At 38.5% G+C, this 22,024-nt stretch overlaps 1 long non-coding RNA gene across 1 annotated transcript; it reads left to right on the top strand.

Annotated features, from left to right (window-relative positions):
* The first annotated feature begins 20,773 nt into the window (after positions 1-20,773).
* Positions 20,774-21,662, top strand: LOC104414626. Its single transcript, XR_005546063.1, has 2 exons — positions 20,774-21,070; positions 21,253-21,662. It is a non-coding gene; the product is annotated as an uncharacterized LOC104414626 (long non-coding RNA).
* The last annotated feature ends 362 nt before the right edge of the window (positions 21,663-22,024 follow it).

Below are 22,024 nucleotides of genomic sequence, written 5' to 3'. Positions count from 1 at the left end.
TTGCTAAGTCGCAGTTTTTCACATTCATGTCGAAACAGTTTCCATATGAACAGAGACATAAGATGAAAAACAGAGCAGCAGGAAAAGAAAACGATTTTGCAGTGGAAGGGCACAGAACATGCAAACCCCTTAGATAAGCGGTGTGGTAGTAATAATACAACAATGACGTTCAGATTAGTACCAGCGGGGGAAGGTTACAGACAAACGAAATTCACACAAAACGCAGATCACCACATCGAAAGCCAGAAACTAGCTAATAATCCTTTTTAACTCAAATGAACACGAACGGGACTACCAGCATCAGGACACAGGCAACAGAAAGCGGCCAAGGCAAGCCACTGAGCAGAACGCACATCAGGAGACCACATTCGACGCATCCAAGAGCAACAGCAATCCTGGCAATGGCAAGTCGGAAACTTGGATCAACATCTTGCCTTCCCATTCCAAAGACTAATCTTTGCCGGATGATTTTAATGGCTGAACAGATAAGCACGATGTGTGGTGCTATGGAATTGTTGGCCGGAACTATAAAGTTGTCCCTCTCCCGGATGAGTTGACGCAAGGCTTGCGCAAATGAATCAAGATCTTCATTGATTTTATCTACATGCAGTGCTGCATACCTTAACATCAACAAGCAACTTGTTAGACAACCGTCTTCCACAGAAGGATCGAGAATAAGCATATTGATAGATTAGCAGGCAAAAAAATATAGGCGATTTGAACTGGTTTCATGATTTCGGTATTAATAGACAAAAAACCTTAGGCGATTTGAACATGTTTTAGTATGCAATATTGAAAAGGATGAGTTCGCTGATGGTATTCGAACAAAACAGCATGAGTTTACTCAAGAGTCCTCCAACTTGTTGAAGGAGGTTGGACTGCAGAGATGTTCCGATGCTTACCTTGGAACATTGTGATGGGTTAAGTAGTGGTTTCCCATTGATCTTTGAGCAATGCGTGGATACTTCTTTACTCAACAGCGTGTCATATAGACGATGCGTAGATCTTGATGTATAGTTGGGATTCGATGGAGTTGGAAGAAAGAGCATGAGGAATTCGATTGGAGTTTGGACTAGAGTTTATCATCGTCTCTCATATAAAGGCACATGATGAGGAAAATGTGAGGAGAACGTGTGGGCCAAAAGTTTTGAGGGGTGAGAAAATGACTTTTGGATCCCGCTATGCTTACGTAGAGTTTTGAGGGGTGAGAAAATGACTTTTGGATCCCGCTATGCTTCGCTATGCTTACGTAGAGTTTTGAGGGGTGAGAAAATGACTACGTAAGCATAGCGGGATCCAAAAGTCATTTTCTCACCCTTAAGAACTTTTGGAAGTATACCAAGGTCCAAAAGTCATTTTCTCACTCCTGAGAACTTTTGAAAATGGACCCACACACAAAAATGACAAGAGTCCATCTGCCGTGCGCCTCATAGCATCTCCAATTTAATCTCATGCTCCTCCTTATCATTGTCACCCATATTTATAATCACTGCCTCTTTCTTTAATTTGCCTTCACATCATCCTCTGGTAGACATTTTTGCATTGTAAACAACAAATTTCATAAAGATGTGGAAAGTTTCAATTTATCCGTTGATGGAAAATATATATGAATTAGCCCTCAATGCTTAGCATATAAAAAAATTCATTCACTGATGTAATTTAATGTTCCTCTTTATTTCAAAGATGATGATGATTCAAAAGTTATGGTTTTTATTATTTGTTGATTTTTGAGAATTGAGATTTGATTTGTGGTGTGCATTGGGTGTGGTTTAATCTTGGAATCGAATCGAATCGAATCGGCTTGAACCAATCGATTCAATGTTAGTTCTAGCGTAGAACCAGTTTAATTTCCTGTTCTGCGAACCTTGAAGCAGCCTAGGACATTCCAAGGCCAGAATGTCGATTCTATTCAACTGATTATCGAATTAAATCAGCTTGAGCCGTCTGATTTAAGATTAGTTCTAATGTAAAACCTATTCAATTTCTTGTTCTGCGAACCTTGAAGTAGCCTAGGACTTGATTGGTCACCGATCCGATTCCAAGGCTGGAATGCCAGTTCCATTCAATAATCGATTACCGAATCAAATCAGTTTTCAAGTCTTCTTTTGAAAAAGGAAAAAAGAATCATTTGAAATCATAAAGAATCGAACTGTATTTCAACGTGGAAAAACAACATTTTTTACAAAAAAAAATAAAATAACCATTATGTACTTGGCGGCCCTCCAAAGTTCCTTCTTCAGGAAAGGAACTCGAAACAACATGAATTTGCTCGCGATCCTCCGCAGTTATTGAAAGAGGCTGGACTACAGAAGTGAAGTGATGTTGCAGTTCATGGTCGTTCCTTACCTCTGATCACCTCGTTGTTTCCCATTAAACTTCGAGCTTCGTGTGATCAACCTCTTTCCTTCCTCGTCCGAAACAAAACTTGATGCGAGCCTACATTTTGTCGATGGGAGGAAGGCAGAACTTCTATACCCCGCCCCAAGTGGAGTTTTATCGCGCTGACGTACTCCAGTTTCATCGGGTTTTATGGCACGGGGTTTTATTACACTGACAAATATACCTTGCACTGGAGTTTTATTACACTCGACATCTTCATAAGCAGAAAATGCGACTACAAATGATGCAGCGCTGGAAGCGCGACGGCTCCTCTTTTGCAAAAGATCCCCTGCATTTGAGTTTTGTCTCGAATGATCCCCTACACTTGACAGATACATATCAATTGAGAAAATATTAGGTTATGGATCCCTTTTGGTAACTTTTGTGGAAAATGGTGGCAATAATGGTCGACAAGGGTCGAGTGGGTTCGTTCCCGCGGAAATTCTAGACCGGACAGTGCATGAAATGATCAAGTGTCTTCGGTTACCGTGGGAGCTTCCGACAGGTACTGTGGGATGATGTCATTCCTTTGGTGTCCCCCTTTTTCTTAATCACTGAATTAGAGGGAATTGAAAAAATAGTAATAATAGTAGTAACAATCCGTGAATTGATAATAATAATAATAATAGTAAGAATCCGTGCATCAATGCCCAGCGTCGGCCTTTTCGATCTTCATTCTAGAGAAAATGCCACAAAATGATTCTTAAACTTTGGTCAAACGCACAATGTCGTTAATGAATTTTTAATATTTTTGACGTTATCCTTAGAGAATTAGTAAATGTTTAATCTAATTTTTAGACTAAATAAAAATATTTGATACCATCCTTAAGTTAATTCAAATTAACAAAATCTGTTGATGTAGCTTATAGAGTTCGTTAAGTTTGAATGATGGATAACAAAGGAAAATTATGCATGGATTATCCAAGTAAATCCATCCTAAATCAACATATAATAATCTACATCATCAAATAATGATGGACATGTTAACATCCAATTTTTTTTTTCCTTTTATAATGTAAATGGATAAAGATGGATATGTAGACTTCCCATTTTTATAAATTTAACTCAGCAAATAATAATTCATATCATCAAATAATGTCTGATTTCTTGTTTGCGTAAACGGAATGACTTCATTAAACATTTATTAACGGTTCATGGGCGGCATTAATTAGGGATGGCATTTTACATCGAATCAAAGTTTGGGATCATTCATATCATTCTACCTTATTCTTTAAGGGAATATAACAAAGGAGTAGATGGGTTTGGGAATCCACATGAGATGATGAGGTTGGCTAGTCGAACTTCATTACTAAAACCCGATTGATTCTCGATTGGCTCTACCCCCCATTGGATTGCCCAAGCAAGCTTCTAAAAAGCTTTGAATTCGGCTGAAATTATATTGGGGCAAGGTTCGATATTTTGAAGGATCTAAGATAAATAAATCACGTGACATAATTAATCAAGAAATGCGAATGTAAGGAAAGAGTCTCCAATGTCTTAGGCTATGGCCGAATCAATTTCTTAGCTGGTGAAAATGAACGCGAGAGATGGCCAGACAAGAATTTTGTAGAAAATGTCGAGCACCCTGATCAGCCATATGGCGGTGGCCACTGGAGGAGCCAACGGTGGTCACAACGGAGTGCCGGCGGATGGACGAGCGAAGCTAGAAATGAACGGACCGCTGTTGAACTGCAAGTGTCAATTACCCCCCAACGCTTAACCCCGATGAGAAAAGTGACCGGCCAGAGGCGCACGTGCGTCTCACGTGCACTTACATTCTCCGTTTCCTCCTTCATCTTACTGATACCTCACCTTCTTTGAATTTGAAATTTTGTTTTTCAGCTGCGTTGCTCTTCGTTGGCAAGAAAAAACTACGTTGTTCTTCAATTACGCATGGGAATGAAAGTTTTATCTGATGTGCTACTGCAATTCGATGGTTCCTCTTAAGCTCGCGGTTGAGCACAATTCTATCCCCACCGGTCGCGGTAAAAGAGTAAAAACAGAGCCAGCGGGAAATCAGAAATCACCACAAACCCAAAAGAATAAGAAGACGAAGAAGAAGAAGAAAGCCACGGCCGAATTCTCCAACCTTTCTGACGCCGATGGCTCGGCGGTGGAAGACCTCATGTCCCAGCCCAAGGACCTTTACGTCCTCGAGCAAATCGCCACGATCAGCGGCTCCTCCTTCACCAGCGACGACCCACTCTTGCCCTTCGACCTCGAGTTCCCGCTTCCACAAGCTCAAATCCTTCTTCTTTCCAAGCACCAAACCACGTTCCTGAATTCGAGCAATTGCAACACGAAGTTGTCATAGCCGTCACCCCCATGAAAGGTGGCTGCTTCTAGTGCTGGCCGAAGAAGCCAACACCAAGGCTAGGGCTATTAAGAAGGGGATGAGCATGAGCTTCAAATGGATGGAGGAAGACGAGTGTATCGTGGGCAGAAGAAGTTGCTGAAGAAGGCAAAATGAAGGAGGATGATGAGCGCTTCATGAAAGGCTGCGGCGACCTATTTGCTTAGAATCGCTATTTCAAGATAGTTTTCATAAGACCGGAGACATATGAGATGAACAAAAAAAAGCAGCAGAAAGAGAAAACGATTTTGCAGTGGAAGCTTACAGAACATGTAAACCCTAGATAAGCGGCGTGGTGATAATATAACAATGACGTTCATATCAGTACCAGCGGGGAGAAGGTTACAGACAAATGAAATTCCATAAACGCACATCACCACAACGAAAGCCAGAAACTAGCTCCCACTCGCTTTAACTCGCGATGAACGTGAACGAGACTACCAATATTAGGACGCAAGCAACAGAAATCGGCCAAGACAAGCTGCTGAGCAGAACACACATCAGGAGACCCCATTCAACGCATCCAAGAGCAACAACGATCACTGCAAAGGCAAGTCGGAAACTTGGATCAACATCTTGCCTTCCCATTCCGAAGATCAATCTTTATCGGATGATTTTAATCACTATGCAGATAAACATAATGCCCGGTGGACCAGGAATGTTGGCCAGACCTAAGCTGTGCCTCTCCCTAATGAGCTGATGCAAGGCCTGCTCGAGCGAATCAAGACCTTCTGATTTGAGCTACGTGCTCTAGCACATTCCTTGGAATAAAAATCAGCAAATTGCCTGTTAAAGACAACCATCTTTCACAGAAGCACAAATAAGGATCAAGAAGAAACATATTGGTTGATCAATAGAGAAAAAAATAGAGGCAATATGTATTGGTTTCTTGGTTTCAGTGTGCAACATTGAAGAGGACGGTTCACCTGATCTAAGCAGAGTGCAGATGGTTTTCAAACAAAGCAGCATGAATTTACTCAGAGTCCTCCAGCTTGTTGAAGGAGATTGGATTACAGAAATATTGTGTTGCTTACCTTCGAACACTGTGATTGGCTGAGCTGTTGTTTCCCATTGATCTTCGAGTAATGCGTGGCTACTTTCTTCTTTGCTTCTATGTCTTATGGACGATGCGAAGAATGCTCCTTGGAGACGAGCTTGCTTGCTCCGGAGCACTGCAGTATCTTATTTGTCCTATCCGTATGCTCACTAGAGAGGCAAAAACAAATAAGTAACAACTCTGCTCATCAGAGAGGCAAAACAAATAAGTAATCGGGCCTTGCTCGTCTTATTCGTCTCTAGTGCGCAATACTCCGGAGCATTTGTCTCTAGTGAGAAAGCGAGCATGTCTCTAAGGAGCATGTCTCTAAGGAGCATCCCTCCCATTCGACCTTAGGACCTCCCTCTTTCTTTACTTCGCCTTCGCATCATTGTGTGGTAGACATTTTTGCATGGTAAACAAAATTTTTTCAATAAGCCTCAACGCTTAATCCTGAAGAAAAAATTTCCTTTGCTGATGTAATTTAACGTTTCTCTTCAGTTCGAGGAGGATAATGATTCAAAAGTTATGGTTCTTATTATCTGTTGCTTTCTCAGATTCGAGATTTGAATTGGGATGTGCATTGGGGCCGGTTCAACCTAGAAATCGAATCGAATAGGCTTGGACCGACAAGTTCAAGGTTAGTAGGGAGAACCGGTTCGATTTCTTATTCCACGAAACCTTGAAGCGACCTAAGACCAGATTGATTCCCAATTTCAAGGCCCAAACCGTCGATTCAACTAGTTCAGTTCCTAAATTGAATCGATTTTCAAGTCTTCTTTTAAGAAAAAAAAAATCCTTTGCAATCAAGGAGCACCGAAGAAACAATATCTTATTTTTAAAATTTTGATTTTTTACACAAAATTGAAAAATTCGGTCAATTTCCCACTAGGTGCATCCTCATTAATTATTAAGGAAAAATACATTGGAAATCCTAAAATTTGTCACAAAAAAAAATGAATCCTAAAACTTTTAAAATATACAATCAAGTCCTAAAACTTGTCACTAAAGTGCAAACAAGTCCTAAACTTTCAAAAAGTACAATCAAGCACGAAAACTTGCAACGAAAATACAAGTGGATCATAAAACTTTCAAAAAGCACAATTAACTTAAAGATTTGATTGAATCAATCTACAAATTTTGTTTGTTCATCAAATAATGATAATCTTAAGGTCAACACCCGATATTGTTTATCCATTAATTTCTTCTTAATTTTTTGCATTAATGTATCTCCTATTTTCATAATAATTAGGCCACTTAATATTTGATCTTATCAATCCACGATTTAGCCAATCTTTCCAGGATTTTCCCATTAATTTTTGATATTTTTCCAATATTCTCCCACTTGACCTGAGTAAAGGTTAAAGCATTAATTATCATGCATGTACAATGATTATAAACGACTTCTTATAATATTCATCAAAATACCAAATCATGTAGCAAGTTCAAACTATGTATGAAACCGACCTACAGAAATATTTTGATTTGCTCACAATCTGGTGTGCACTTTATTTTAACCAGATTTGTTTTCTGAAGATAATATCCGAGTCAAAGTTTTACCAAGATTTATCAATCGGCGATGGTCTCTTAAGAAGGGCCACCCACTATCCTATAGTCAGTCCACATATACATATATACACGCACACACGTGTGTGTGTGTTAGGTGGGCTTTCTCTTTTTCTTTCGACGGGTTGGTCCGGTCAGTGGACAGAAAATTGAGACGGACATCGCGAGTTCTTGTTTCTTTGGCCGTGTGGACGTGTTTGGACACGTGATTTGTATCGTGAACTTTTTATTCAAATTGAATTATTTATTCGTGAATATTGAGAATTTAGGCTTAATTTTAATACAAAAAACACTCGAGAGTACAAGTAATTGTAACTCTGGCTCTTCGATGATAATAAATTATTTATTGCTAGCTCTTTCTATCGAGTAAGTACTGATATACGAATTGAATCGTATAAATTTCTCGTGTTCATTACTTTTCATTTACTTTTCTAATAATTTCGCGTTGATTTATGTTGCTATATCATTAATATTGCAACAGCGTACCATTCCTTCCACATGCTACAAGACAGCACCCCATCTAGGGCTGATGAAAGGCATATGGCCACGTCTCATTATAGTCCACAATCATGTCCCACAGAGACTTTCCTGGACACGAACCGAGGTGCATCTTTTCCTTGGAAAGAAAAGAAAGGAGAGGATAAAGAAATGTCGGGGAGAAGAAGGCGTGATTTTAAGAGTCCTGCCCAATGAGTAAAGTTGGTCCATCGGTGACGCGTTTTCTCTCTTCCTTCTCCTCTTGACTTACTTGCCACTTAGCCCTCTCTCTGTGCCCACTTTCGTCAACGTTCCGCTTGCTCATGCTTGATCTGCATGAAGAAAGAGCAATGTCCATGATATAAAGAAAATATTGATATGCCAAGTATGTCAACTTTGATAAGATTGATAATATTATTTAATATTATCGGAAGATTAGATTTGAGTATGATTTGATTTTGCTATCGAGAAGATTAGATTAGAGTGGTAGATATGATTTGATTCTGATTATTCCAATTGCAAAGAAATTGATCCAATCAATCTGTTAGATTAGATATTATCCAGTCAATCTGTTAGATTAGATATTTGAATTATAGAATAGGAAATCTAGTTGTCTTCTTAGTTGTCTTCTTAATATAAATAGCTTTATGTATTGTAGAATGATAGAATGTATTATGGCTTTCAGTGAATAACATTTTTCTCTTGGGAAATTTATCTTTGAATCGTTATTTTCTTGAATCCTCTTATTTTCTTCATGGTATCAGAGCCTTATACTGAGAGCCAGTTTTATTATATTTTTCTTCATCTTTTTCTTGAGTTCATCTATTCTTCATCTACACAATCATGGCCAAAAACCCAAAATCGAGATACCCATACCCGATACACGTAAATCTCTCAAACTTTGTGACTATCAAACTTTCTTAAGGAAATTTCCTTCTATGGCAGACGCAATTTCTTCGCTTCATTAGAAGCCAGGATCTATTGGGTTTCATCAATGGTCAAATTCAACCTCCACCATTGAGAATCTTACGCACGGAAGGGGAAAATTCTGAAGATGTCCTTAATCCGGAGTATCAGCAATGGTATCGTACGGACCAACTTGTGTCATCGTGGATTCTTTGGATCCGTGTCGAGGATGTCTTTGGGACTCATAATCGGTATTGAATCGGCTTTTGAGGTATGGAATACATTATGTAATCGTTTTACTCAGAGATCTGTGGCCAAAGAATTCGAATTAAGGGGTAAGCTTCAATCTTGTCAAAAGCGTAATAGGCCCTTAACCGAGTATTTACGTGAGTTCAAATTGATTTGTGACCAGTTAAACGCGATCGGAAAACCGGTCGATGAAATCACAAAGGTTTTCGGTGTTTTAGAGGGTCTCGGAAGTGACTATGAGACATTTAAGACAACTATGTATTGTCTCAAACCCGAGCCGAGCTATGAAGACGTTATTGCTCAGCTCGAGAGATATGAAGCGCGACATCAAAATTATTTGTCGAATCAAATAAACCCTAATTTGGCACTTACTGGTGAAAAGATCGATCAGTCCAAACTAAGTAGTGAGGCTGATTTGGGTTCATTTAATTCAACATTTGCTTTCGCTGGCCAAAGAAATTTTAACAGGGGTTTTGAAGGAAAGAATGGCAGGTTTAACAATAGAGGAAGAGGCTATGGTTTTCGTGGAAGGAGGTTCGGAAATTATCCAGGATCTCATAACTATGGAGTAACTTTTGGTGATTCATCTGGTGGTTATCAATCTGGTGGAAATTACATACCAAATTCACCTTATCAGAATCAAGGTTTTCAACCTTATACAAACACTCCAACTAAGGTTGCTGATTCAAAGGAGTATCTGCCTGTGGGTGATAATTCTGCTTCGAACAAACAGTTTTATGTGAATAATACGAAGCTTCAATGTCAAATATGCAAGAGGCCAGGACATGACGCTCTACGTTGCTGGTATCGCTTTGATAATTCTTATCAAAGTGAGTTGATACCAAATGCTTTAGCTACTTTTCACTTGGAGGATGATCAAGGAGGAGATTGGTTCCCAGATTCTGGGGCAACAAACCATATCACATCATCGACTGGTAATCTCAATTCTTTCTCTCCTTACTATGGTTCAGATAAGGTAATGGTAGGGAATGGAGTTTGTTTGCCCATTACCCATATTGGCTCAACATCATTATCTACTGAACTACATTCATTTCCTTTAAATGAGGTTTTGGTGGTCCCGGAGATTAAGAAAAACTTAATTTCGGTGTCTAAGTTAACTGATGATTATCCTTGCTCACTAATCTTTGATAAACTTGGTGTATCTATTAAGGACCATCTGACGGATTCAGTAATCAATCTGGGAAAGAAATGTGGGGGCCTTTACAAGGTAAATCAGGCACAAACACAGGTGTGGTACTCTCAAAGACAGCAGATCGCCAGTAGTGAAGTCTGGCACCTTCGACTTGGGCACTCAAACTTTCAAATAATAAAGTTTCTGGAGAGCAACAATCAGATCAAATCTACGAAGGTGACAAAGAGAATATGTGAAAGTTGTCAGGTTGGAAAAAGTAGCAAGTTGCCTTTCAATATCTCAGAGTCTCTAGCTAGTAAACCACTTGAAAAAATCTATTGTGATGTGTGGGGGCCTGCCCCAGTAGAATCTTTTCAGCAGTTTAAATTCTATGTAGTCTTCATAGACAGTTTTTCACGATTCTCATGGGTGTATCCAATGAAGAGAAAGTCTGAGTTCTTTTCCATCTTTATCATGTTCCAAAATCTTGTTGAGAACCAATTTGAAAGTTGAATTAAATCTTTCCAATGTGATGGCGGAGGTGAATTTAATAGCAGCCAGTTTATTAATCATATGAATGAGAAAGGAATTAAAATGCTGGTCTCCAGCCCATATACGCCGGAACAGAATGGAAATGCCGAAAGGAAGCATCGGCACATCGTTGAGTTAGGTCTTTCTATGCTCTATCATGCACGAGTACCATTGATTTATTGGGTTGATGCATTTTTGACTGCAACATTTCTCATCAATCTGCTGCCATCACCAGTGTTAGGAATGAGTAGTCCGTTTGGTAAGCTCTTTGGTAAAAAGCCTAACTATGGGTTTCTTCGAGTCTTTGGGTGTGAGTGCTATCCACACCTTAGACCGTATGGTGCAACAAAGTTTGATCCACGCTCATTACCCTGTGTTTTTCTTGGGTATAGTCAAAGACATAAAGGTTATCGATGTCTTTATCTGCCAACAGGAAGGGTATATGTAAGTCGTCACGTGATATTTGATGAGACGAGATTCCCATTTTCTGATAAATCGGGGACTGTTTTTCCTTGGCATTCACAGTTGTATCAGACTTGGTTACAGGGGATTAAATTCTTTACTAGACAATCTGGAACAACAATGAGTGAAGGGAAAATATCACAACATCCGAGCGTCGGATTTCTATTTGACGATAACAGCTCTAGACAACAAAATTATGAGCCACCTAATGAGACAAACGTGCAGCAACCACAGTTGGGTTCACAAGAACCATGTATAGACTGTGAAACACATGAAGAAGCAATAGTCTCTGTCTCAAGTGATTTACCAATTCCATCTACTCAACAGCAATCTACTCACTCGATGCAAACAAGGTTGAAATCAAGAATAAGGAAGCCCAATCCGAAGTATGTTCTCTCTATAGCCCATGAGATTCCAAAGGAGCCGAAAACAGTTAAAGGAGCACTAAGTCATCCGGGTTGGAGGAAAGCTATGATAGATGAATTGGAGGCTCTCAAATTAAATCAAACATGGGAGCTAGTACCAAGATCTTCAGATATGAATATCGTCGGATGTAAGTGGGTGTTCAAAGCCAAATTGGATGCAGAAGGAAACCTTGATAAACTGAAAGCACGATTAGTGGCGAAGGGGTACCATCAAGAGGAAGGTGTTGATTTCGCCGAAACTTTTAGTCCTGTGGTTAAACAGGCAACCATGAGAATTGTTCTCTCCGTGGCAATTGTTAAAGGATGGTTTATCCATCAGCTAGATGTGAAGAACGCGTTTCTTCACGGGTCATTAAATGAGACAGTGTTTATGGAACAACCACCAGGCTTTGTGAGTTCTACGATGCCTAACTCGGTTTGTTTACTCAAGAAGGCATTATACGGCTTAAAACAAGCTCCGCGAGCTTGGTTTGAAAAATTCAGCAATTTTTTGTTGGAATGGGGATTTCATTGCAGCTCTACTGATCCGTCGTTATTTGTTCTTCACACGGGTCAGCACACCCTGGTATTATTATTATACGTTGATGATATTGTTTTGACCGGCAGTTCATCATCTCTACTTCGGGAATTAATAGAAGCTTTAAGCAGAAATTTTTCTATGAAAGATCTCGGACGACTTCACTATTTTCTCGGTATTGAAGCCAAGTTTACTGGTCCGGATCTATTTTTAACCCAATCTAAATATGCTGGTGATTTGTTGCAGAAGGCGGAAATGCAAGATAGTAAGCTGATTGAGACCCCATTGCCTATCAAAACTCATCCAACGGTACAAGACATGGAACCTTTTCATGATCCTCACTCTTTTCGAAGTCTTGTGGGTGGATTACAATATCTCACAATTACAAGGCCGGACATCTCTTATTGTGAATCATATATGTCAGAAAATGCATTCTCCTACAAATGGTGATTTCAAACTGTTAAAACGGGTGTTGCGGTATGTAAAAGGAACTCAACAACTGGGGCTTTATCTTCACTCTAAAAGCGCACTAAACATATATGGGTATGCAGACTCTGATTGGGCTGGCTGTTCTGAGACTCGGAGGTCAACAACCGGGTTTTGCACTTTTTTGGGATCAAATATCATTTCATGGTCCGCAAAAAGGCAAGCGACAGTGTCAAGATCATCAACGGAGGCTGAATATAGGGCCTTGGCTTCTGCCACAGCGGATATTACATGGGTCTCTTTTGTATTGAGAGATTTGGGTATTCCGCTCAAGGGGCCGACTTTGCTTTATAGTGATAATCACTCAGCCATTTCATTGACAGCAAATCCAGTCCTTCATGCAAGGACAAAGCATGTGGAGATTGATTTTCATTTCGTTCGAGAGAGAGTCGCTCTCAAGTTACTTGAAGTCCGCTATGTTCCTGCTACTCATCAACTTGCTGACATATTTACAAAAGCTTTACCGCGCTTTGATCATTGCAGGCTACGATACAAAATGGGACTAGGTTTTCCACCTAATCCCAGTTTGAGGGAGGCTGATAAGATTGATAATATTATTTAATATTATCGGAAGATTAGATTTGAGTATGATTTGATTTTGCTATCGGGAAGATTAGATTAGAGTGATAGATATGATTTGATTCCGATTATTCCAATTGCAAAGAAATTGATCCAGTCAATCTGTTAGATTAGATATTATCCAGTCAATCTGTTAGATTAGATATTTGAATTATAGAATAGGAAATCTAGTTGTCTTCTTAGTTATCTTCTTAATATAAATAGCTTTATGTATTGTAGAATGATAGAATGTATTATGGCTTTCAGTGAATAACATTTTTCTCTTGGGAAATTTATCTTTGAATCGTTATTTTCTTGAATCCTCTTATTTTCTTCAAACTTCAACACTATGAATTTCACCAACGCTTGAGAGTTATTAAACGCCTCAGTTTTTGCAAGGGGCTGCAAGATTTGTCTACAAGTAACACCTAATTCAAATCTCGACTCTCACAAACCAATAGATAATAAGAACTATAACTTTTGAATTACCATCCTCGTCGAACTAAAGAGGAACAATAAGTCACATCAATGAACAAAATTTTTTTCATCGAGATTGAGTGTTGGGGGCTCATCATCATATATTTCCCACCGGAGGGCAAATAGAAATTTTCCCTTTCTTCATGAAATTTGTAGTTTACCTTGCCAAAGTCTACCAAACAAGGATATGAAGGTGAAGTAAAGGAAAAAGGCGTTGTAGATAATTAATGAATTGGTTAATATCACAAAAAACTCTAAACTGTTATCCTTATGACAAATTTTCTCTAAATTAATTTTTTAATTACTAAAAACCTTAACCCGTACATGTGTGACAAATTTCCCTTGAACTAATTTTTTAACCACCGAAAACAACTTTATTCTCCGTTAATTTCCGTTAAATTGTACTATCAAATTATTGAGTTAGAGGATCCATAACAGTTGATGAATATACTTGTTTGGAGTTTATCATTCGTTTGTCATAGATGTATCGGTTTGTGATTTTTTGTAACCGAAATTAACGAAAGATAAATTGTAATCATGTCATACTTTTGTTAACCGAGTCATATGTTGTTAATCCAGGTGTGCTGATTGGGTTTGCACTTAACCTGTGATCTTGTTATATATATATTTTAGATTAACTTCTAGGTCGGAATATATAAATTTAATGCTCAAACAATATCTCTTTGTCACTTGAAGCAAACCTCATCGGGGGCTTCAATTTGGTAGACGTGCTAAACTTGAATTAGCATCATCATCAGAAAATTTGCCTGTTATGATAATGTTGCTCGTTAGAAATTCTTGAGTTGTCGCATCTAATGTTGCTGAGTCTGGTGCAGATCGAAATATAATGAAGAAATTACAAGTAGACAGGGGGTGCAATAAAATTTGTTATTGCTGGTGCAAACATTATGTGTCCTGGCCTTACCTCTCCTGGAGGTGCTTTGGATGATGAAGTTGGTGCAGAGACTCCTGTGGTAAGAGTCACGCCTATCAATTTCCAATGCTGCACGCCTACCAACATTGAGTCTATCCAACGGTGTTTAATGCTTGGCTTAATCGGTAGCAGTTCTCTTTTAGGACTGTTCAATTTAGACTTGAGCTTTTTGTTTTTGGTTGTGGCATTATAGTGGATGTTAAGGAGTATAAATCAAAAACACTGACTGATATTAAAGGAGAAAGAACAGAAGCGGAGACTGATATTAAAGGAAAAAGAACAGAGGCTGAGATTAGAAAGAAGGGAGAGCTGCAAAGCAACAAAGTAGATAACACATTTGGAGAAGACACGACAACTCAAATAAACGATCGTGATGAAGAGTGATATGGATCATCATCAATGGTGAAGAATTTGTGATGAAGACTGACACGGATTGCCAACTCATGAAGACTCGTGAGTAGTTATTTAGTTGAGAAATAAAACAGATTGAAAAACAGTTTTGTAAAAGTTAGTTTTTCTGTTGTATCTTCGTCTTCTTCAATAGGAAAGACATATAAGGAGTTTTAGCAGAGTCATTTTGAGCTGAGCGAGAGTATGCAGGAAAATAGATAGGAGATTCTGAAAATGAATGTTCGTATTTTTTACGAAGAAGAAGAGATAGAGAGGAAGAGCGTGTGTACAAATCTTGCTTGTTCATTTTGATTCAAGATATACGAGTACGTATTACAATCATATAGGAACAAATGAAATCAAAGCTTCTTGATTGATCCTCTGGTCTTCAACATATCTCTCCTTCTTCACATTGTCAAGTTCTTTAGTTCTTTAGTTCTGTTCCTTCATCTTCACAGCTTCAGTTCTGTTTCTTCATCTTCATATCTTCAGTTCTGTTTCTTTATCTTCACATGGTATCAGAGCGGTAGATCATACCTATTAGAAAGGCCTATTCAACAATCATTCATCAAATCAAAGTGAAGAAACTGAAGTTGTAGCAGATCGCAGTATCATGGTAATTGAGGTTACTATCATACTATCTTTGCCGTTATCATCTTCTTCAAAGCTGAAGTGAATAGAATAATGGCAGGGAGAACACAGAAGTATCCTTTCCCAATACATGTGAATATCTCTAATTTTGTCACAATCAAACTTGCCGAAGATAATTTTCTGTTATGGCAAGCACAGATCCACAGATTTTTTAGAAGTCAGGAACTCTTTGGCTTCATTAATGGTGATATTCCATCACCTCCTCAAATGCTGCAGATTGAAATAGAAGGGTGTGAAACTAAAGTTATAAACCCAGATTACACTGATTGGACAAAGACTGATCAGCTGATATCATCCTGGATAAGTGGAGCTGTTTCTGAAAACATTCCGAGCCTAATCATTGGCTTAGAAACATCTTATGAGGTATGGCAAACCTTGCTAAATAGATTTACACAAAAATCTGTGGCTAGGGAATTTGAGTTGAGAGGAAAGCTGCAAGCTTGTCATAAACGAGATCAATCTCTGGCTGTGTATCTTAGAGAATATAAATCGATCTGTGATCAACTCAATGCTATAGGGAAGCCTATAGATGAAATACCAAAGCTATTTGGAGTTTTGGAGGGTTTAGGATCTGAGTATGAAAATTTTAAAATCACTATCTACTGTTTAAAACCTCAACCAGACTATGATGAGGTGATGTCTCAGCTAGAAAGGTTTGAAGAGAGGTTACAAAGGTACTCATTGAGTTCATACAATCCCAATTTGGCGTATTATAGTCAAAGAAAAACAGAAGTTCAACAAAGGGAAGAATTTGACAAAGAACCTATGCAGTACAATTCTGGTTTTGGAACTTTAAGGGTGAACAGTCGTGGAGGCCGTAGCTCTGGAAGAGGAAGATTTCCTAACAATAGAGGTCGAGGCTTTAGATATCCTGGAAGAGGTTCAATTTACAGACCAAATAATATCAATTACATACAAGAGGGTCAGAGAGTTAAACAATTTCACAACCCCTCTGGTTCTGTTACTAATCCAGGATTTCACCCTTACACTGGTTCCTCACAGAGATATCAAGAAACAATATCCTATCCCAACTCAAGTCTAAACTTTCCCAAAGATTTACAGGATGAGAAATCAGCTGACAGCATGAGATTAGAATGTCAAATTTGCAAGAGACCAGGACATGATGCTTTACATTGCTGGTATCGTTTTGATAATTCCTATCAAGCTGAGGAAATCCCAACAGCTCTAGCAGCGATACATCTCGAAGACTCCAAAGGAAATGAGTGGTATCCAAACACTGGTGCAACTGCACATATCACGGCCGATCCTGGTATACTTCAGAATCCTTCTAGATATACCGGTTATGACACTATTATGATTGGTGATGAATCATGTTTACCTATCACCTATACCGGTAACACATTACTACACACTGAAAAAAAAAATGAGGTGCTAATTGTCCCTAATATAAAGAAGAATCTTCTGTCAGTATCTAGACTAACATATGACTATCCATGCTCATTTGTTTTTGATAAATTTGGTGTCTATGTAAAGGACAATTGCACCAACGCAACTTTGCTGCTCGGGAGGAAAATTAAAGGACTGTATCAAGTAAATTCACAGACAACAAAAGCATTCCTAACCCAGAGACATAGAGCAGTAGGAGAGGATACATGGCATCAACGATTAGCACACACTAATTCGAATGTCTTGAAGTACCTGCGGAACCAACAACTGATTCAGTGCAGTACTAGAATGCAAAACATGTGAAGTAGTTGTCAAATTGCTAAGACCACAGCTTTTCCATTTCCTTCATTAGAATCAGTATCTACTATGCCCTTACAGAAAATCCATTGTGATATCTGGGGACCTTCACCAGTTACTTCTTTTCAGAATTTCAAATACTATGTTCTTTTTGTAGACAATTTCTCTCGGTTTAGTTGGATATATCCATTGAAATTGAAGTCAGACTTTTATAATGTCTTTGTTCTATTTCAAAAGCAAGTAGAGAATCAATTTGAGTCGAAAATCAAGATATTTTAGTGTGATGGTGGAGGAGAATTCATTAGCCACAAGTTTCAAACTCATTTGCAAAACTGTGGTATCAAACAACACATCTCTTGTCCTTACACACCTGAACAGAATTGCATTTCTGAGAGGAAGCATCGCCACATTGTTGAACTAGGTATTGCCATGCTTTATCATGGCAGAGTTCCACTGAAGTACTGGGTAGATGCATTCATAACAGCTAACTATATTATCAATATACTTCCAACACCAAAATTGTAGATGCAGTCACCTCACAGAAGATTATATCAACAAGAGCCAAGTTATGATCATCTCAGGGTATTTGGATGTGCATGTTATCCATGTTTACGACCCTATGCTCAGCACAAGTTTGATCCAAGATCACTAACATGTGTGTTCATTGGATACAGTTAACGTCATAAAGGTTACAGATGTCTTGTGCCTACAACATGTCGTGTGTATATTAGTAGACATGTCCTATTTGATGAAAACTCTTTCCCTTTTACTAAGACATGTTTAACAGAGTATGCACCACTCACATCACTCTATCGGTTATGGGCAGAAGAGACTCAACTTATGGAATCAGGAAGCAAAGAAACAGCTCCTGTTTTCTTACAGACTTATGCATAACATTTACAGACTAATGCAGATATCACTACAACTGATTCTCAACCTTCACAGCAGGTTACAATACCATATATTGATCATTCATCATCACTGTCAAATGTAACCCAACCACATGGTACCTCTATAACAGCAACACAAGATGAAGTCTCTTCACCAGTACAGAACCAAGACATGTCTTCATCTGAAACATCAACATCCGATAATATGAGTGTTGAATCTGAACATGCCATTCTTCCTCATGCCTCACAAGCAACAACTTCGAGTCATTCTATGCAGACTCGATCAAAGTCTGGTATTACAAAACCTAATCCCAGGTATGCATGCCTTGCTGTATATGAAGTACCCACTGAACCAAGATCAGTTAAATCAGCTTTAGCACATAAAGGTTGGTATAAAGCCATGACAGAAGAAATGGATGCACTTTATCATAATAGAACTTGGGAATTAATCCCTAGAACTGATCAAATGAATGTGATTGGTTGCAAGTGGGTGTTTAAAACAAAACTTGCATCTGATGGTAGTCTTGATAGGCTGAAAGCTCGACTAGTTGCTAAAGGTTTTCATCAAGAAGAAGGAATAGACTTTACAGAGACTTTTAATCCTGTTGTCAAGCATGCTACAATTTGAACAGTTCTCTCTGTTGCAATGATGAAACACTGGCCGATTCATCAACTCGATGTTAAAAATGCATTTTTACATGGTACCTTAATGAGACAGTTTACATGGAGCAGCCTCCTGGTTTTCAAGATCCCAAGAAACCTCATCATGTTTGTCTTCTCAAGAAGTCCCTCTATGGACTTCGACAAGCTCCCCGAGCCTAGTTTGACAAGTTCAGCAACTTCCTAATTGAATGTGGATTCTTTTGCAACTCAACTGACCCATCCTTATTCGTATTTCACCGGTACAGAACACAATTCTTCTACTACTATATGTTGATGACATTGTCTTAACTGGAAGTTCCTCTCAGTTGCTTTCTAATCTCATCCATTCTCTCAGTCTCCAGTTTCATATGAAAGATCTTGGTCCACTACATTACTTTCTTGGCATTGAAGTTAAACATACTTCTGATCATCTATTTCTTTGCCAAACTAAATATGCTATTGATCTTCTTACTCGAGCTCATATGTTGGACTGTAAACCAATCTCAACTCTCTGTCACTAAGACCAATCGTTTTGAAAAATGATTCTACTCCTCTATCCAGTCCTATTGAGTATCGAAGCTTAGTTGGTGGTCTTCAATACCGACTTTAACACGTCCCGATATTGCATATGCTACGAATTCATTATGTCAAAAATTACAGACACCTACTATTGTAGATCTTCATAAACTCAAGAGGGTTTTGCGATATGTTAAAGGTACCATCAATCTCAGAATTTTCATTCATTTTCGAAGCTCCTTACATCTATATGGTTTTTCAGATGCAGATTGGGCTGGATGTACTGAAACCAGAAGATCAACAACTGGTTTCTGTACATATCTCGGCTCCAATCTCATTTCTTGGACAGCTAAAAAGCAATCCACAGTCAGTCGATCCTCTACAGAAGCTAAGTACCGTGCTCTTGCTTCCACCTCTGCTGAACTTACTTGGATCAGTTTTGTTCTTCGTGACATAGGATGTTCTCTCCCTCGTCCAACACATCTCTTTTGTGACAATAAATTAGCCATTGCTCTTACTGCCAACCCAGTTTTACATGCTCGGACTAAACATATTGAAGTGGACTTCCATTTTGTTCGGGAAAAGATCTCCTCAGGGTCACTACATGTAAGATATGTTCCAAGCGACTGTCAACTTGCTGATATTTTCACAAAATCTCTGCCTCGCCTTACACATTTTCAGCTGCGCATCAAATTGGTTATTGGTTCTCCACCCATTCCCAATTTGAGGGGGGATGTTAAGGAGTATAAATCAAAAACACCGACTGATATTAAAGGAGAAAGAACAGAAGCTGAGACTGATATTAAAGGAAAAAGAACAGAGGCTGAGATTAGAAAGAAGGGAGAGCTGCAAAGCAACAAAATAGATAACACAGACTGGAGAAGACATGACAACTCAAATAAACGATCGTGATGAAGAGTGATATGGATCATCATCAATGGTGAAGAATTTGTGATGAAGACCGACACGGATTGCCAACTCATGAAGACTCGTGAGCAGTTATTCAATTGAGAAATAAAACAGATTGAAAAACAGTCTTGTAAAAGTTAGTTTTTCTGTTGTATCTTCGTCTTCTTCAATAGGAAAGACATATAAGGAGTTTTAGCAGAGTCATTTTGAGCTGAGCGAGAGTATGTAGGAAAATAGATAGGACATTCATGAAAATGAATGTTCTGTATTTTTTACAGAAGAAGAAGAGATAGAGAGGAAGAGCGAGTGTACAAATCTTGCTTGTTCATTGCTGATTCAAGATATACAGAGTCTGTATTACAATCATATAGGAACAAATGAAATCAAAGCTTCTTGATTGATCCTCTGGTCTTCGACATATCTCTCATTCTTCACATTGTCAAGTTCTTTAGTTCTTCAGTTCTGTTCCTTCATCTTCACAGCTTCAGTTCTGTTTCTTCATCTTCATATCTTCAGTTCTGTTTCTTTATCTTCACAGTGGAAAGGTATATTTTTCCATTCCTTTTTCAATTTCAGATAATTATGTCTTAAGGCAAGCAACATGCGCTTGCGATAGGCTTTACAAAAACGTCGGTTAAAGACATGTGAGTTTCCTCCTATATCCACATTCAAGAATCAGAAACTCTTTCATAGAATCATATTTGGAACCTGTTCAATAGAATTCTTGGTGAACAACATGAATAATAGTTACCTGTTTCTTGTTTTGCATATCTTTTATCTCTCTTTTTAAGACTAAGTCAATTGCTTGATATGCAGACGGGCTGTTAACAAGGGCATTGGGGTCGATAACATGCATTATCTTAATGATGGTCTTTGGAAGGTAATGCATCATCTGACTTTTCATACTTCTAACCAACCTGAACGAGAGAACAAGCAATTGTTCATTGGTGATTTTGTTTACCTGTCGTGTGATTTTTGTATGGGCTGCCTCCTGCTGGCTGTACCTGCCTTTGTTTTACTGGCAAACTGACTTATTATCAACTGGTGTCATTAACCCTGCAGATGGAGCGTTTAGATTGATGATGAAGCTTCAAAGTATTCATTCCAGAGGATAGTGTTAATCCATATGTTACGACTTTGTGAAGGCCCTTATTTATACTTTCTTTCTCCGTTTGCTGTTCAATTACAAGTCAAGAGGTCATGTGTTTCTCCATCAGGCTGGCTCTTTTCTTCAATGTCTGCTGTACAGATGCATCCCTCATTAACCGTTTTGGATTTGGTGTTGAATTCTGATACAAGTTGATGGGTAGCATTCGACTATCGAAGCATGATGGTGGAATCCAACTTTTACAGCTTCTAGGACAGATTCGGTTGTGGTTCTCTTTGAAATGGATGGGGAGTCTGTAGGATGGAGTTCTCCTGTTCTATCCAGGATCCATTTCAAACTGGTTCAAATCTCTCTTCCTAAGCAAGTAAACAATCTTTTTTGCTGAGTTTTCACGAGAGGAGAATCAATGTTAGGTGATGTAAATGCTGAAGGGAATGATTCATATATTTCTAAGGCGCATTCCTCCTATATATGTATGATGCTGGTATAGTATAACAAAATGGACAGAATTATAAATTTGAAAATACTTGAGATATAATCCTCTAAATATCATACTTACTAATATTGAATATAAATCTTAAGATCGTTTAAATGTTTTTCTCGTATTATTTTTATTTTTATAATTAACACCCTCTACACATTTAAAGTTTATTTCCACACCCATGCGTGTACTCTTTTTACAGCAGTTGAAAAAAAAAAAAAACAGCCGTTGCCGTTCGGCCATGT

This window comes from Eucalyptus grandis, chromosome 8 (assembly GCF_016545825.1).
Source record: "Eucalyptus grandis isolate ANBG69807.140 chromosome 8, ASM1654582v1, whole genome shotgun sequence".
NCBI classification, from domain to species: Eukaryota; Viridiplantae; Streptophyta; class Magnoliopsida; order Myrtales; family Myrtaceae; genus Eucalyptus; species Eucalyptus grandis.
Note: the sequence above shows the minus strand (reverse complement) of the source record. Positions and strands in the feature narration are given on the sequence as shown.